General features: G+C 33.0%; 1 protein-coding gene across 1 annotated transcript in view; it reads right to left on the reverse strand.

The window, feature by feature from the left end:
• LOC119599442 (WSC domain-containing protein 1-like) overlaps positions 1-2500 on the reverse strand; it is a 29049-nt gene that overhangs the window by 25559 nt on the left and 990 nt on the right. The window lies entirely within an intron of this gene.

The following is a 2500-nucleotide window of genomic DNA, read 5'->3' on the forward strand; positions in this document are numbered from 1 at the left end:
TTTACAGTAGTTTTTTTTTGCATTTTTAGTACGACTACTACACATGTATAACACTGAAAGGGACCCTTCCTCTGTATCCTTCCCCGCGAGCATCCTACAATATATCTCGCCTCCGCGGATTTCTCGTTCGTCCGTGTGTAGATTTCTCTCTTTGTCGTTTTTTTTTTTTTGTTTGTTTGTTTGTTTTTGGTTCGTTTTGGGCTTTTGTTTTAGTCTGCCTGATTGTCGTTCTCTTTGTTCCCTCATATATACACTTTCGTTTTTACTGCGTCTGTTGTCTTTCCCTTGTCCCCCAAGTTGTTTTTATGCAGAAACCCCTACGCTACTACACCTCAGGGGAATCTGTACACGAGGGATACATCAGGTAGTCTTGTGTCCCTTGCTAGCATAAGGGGGGGGGGGGAGTCAATAGTGCGGGACCCCTGGCCACGGAGGCATTTAGCTGATACATCACAATACATTATTACTATTATTGTTATTGTTATAATGATTAGTTTCATCATTTATTAGCATTACCATTAACTTCATTATTATTGTTCTTATCATGTTTTTACTGTTATTTTTATTTTCATTATCATTATTATCACCAATCTTGTCATCAGCATTATTATTATCATTATTATCATTATCATTATCATTATTATTATTATCATTATCATTATCATTATTATTATCATTTTTATCATTTTCATTATCATTATCATTATCATTGGGGCCGCGGTGGCCGAATGGTTGGAGCGTCGGACTCAAGACTGTCACGACGGCAATCTGAGTTCGAGGGTTCGACCGCCGCGTTGTTCCATTGGGCGGGGAACTTCACCTTGATTGCCTACCTAGCCACTGGGTGGCCAAGCCAGCCCAAGTCAGTGCTGGTCCCAAGCCCGGATAAATTGAGAGAATGATTACCTAAAAGGTACCACCGGCACTCTCCGTGGAAAGGAACTTGGGACCCTACCACGTACTCACTCCAAGAGCATCACAACATGAAAACTACAATTAAGTATCATGCTGTGACCACGGCGGCTCAGACATGAACCTACCGTTAAAAGAAGAGAAGATCATTATCATTATCATTATTATTATTATTATTATTATTATTATTATTATTATTATTATTATTATTATTATTATTGTATATTATTATTATATTATAATAATAATGATAATATTTTTCTAAATAATAATAATAATAATGATAGTAATTATAATAATTATAATAATAATAATAATAATAATAATAATAATAATAATAATAATTGTGATGATGATGATGATGATAAAATAATGATAATAACAATGATAATAATAATAATAATGATAATAATGATAATAATAATATAATAATGATACTGATAAGAATGATAGAAAAAGAAAAGAGAAAATAATAATAATAATAATAGTAATAATGGAAATGACTATGACACTAATAATAATCAATACAATCATTAAATTACGTCAGTAGTAGCAATAATAACAATAACAATAATAATAATAATGATAATAATAATAATGATTATGATTATGATTATGATGATGATGATGATGATGATGATGAAGATGAAGATGAAGATGAAGATGAAGATGAAGATGAAGATGATGATGATGATGATGATGAATGATGATGATGATGATGATGTGATGATGATGATGATGATGATAATAATAATAACAAAAATAATAACAAAAATAATAACAATGATAATAACAATAATACTAATGATAATAACAACATCTATTCAATAAAAGGAAACAGATTTTCGGTCTGTCGGTCTGGGATGTGTAGCTGTTCCTAGTGATAAATAAATTTTAAAAAATGTAAATAGAAAATAACAGATAACCGAGTAGAGTTAAAAGCGTAAAAGGAAAATAATGATATTAGTAAATAAATAAATAAATAAATAAATAAATCTTGTTCATGTAATGATTTACGGTTTCCAAGGGTTTTTTTTTTGGGGGGGGATGAAAATATGTGGTGTATATTCATCCAAGTGTCAAATAGGCACTAAATTGAGGTTATATTCAAGCATGTAAGCAAAGTCGACTGAACATGCTATGATAATAATCATTATTATTAGTTTTTTTATCATTATAATCATTACTAGTATCATTATTGTTAGTATTATCATTATTCCTATCAATTCTTTTTTTTTTTTTTTTTTTTTACTTATTATACCATTTACTTGCTCTAGTGATCTGTTTCTTTTGCGCGTATTTACTCTCCTTCCCAAGTCCCGACTCACAACAGGCTCTCTTACTCTTGCGCAACTTCGAACGAGAAAACAACCGGGTCCGCGCTCAACCGAAAACCGGAACTTCTCTGTTGCGCGACGAAAGCGGCGCAACTGTCGCCCCGTATTGGTCCCCTGAGCCTGACACTCTTTATGGCAGACGCTTCAGTCGTTAGTAAAAGGCCGTTCGGGGCGACGTAAGCAACAGACTTCTCGACCACACCAGAGGTACCTACCTACCTTGGGGCTCATTCAAGGCCTGTTTCAGTAGT

Source organism: Penaeus monodon, chromosome 42 (genome assembly GCF_015228065.2).
Source record: "Penaeus monodon isolate SGIC_2016 chromosome 42, NSTDA_Pmon_1, whole genome shotgun sequence".
Taxonomy (NCBI): domain Eukaryota; kingdom Metazoa; phylum Arthropoda; class Malacostraca; order Decapoda; family Penaeidae; genus Penaeus; species Penaeus monodon.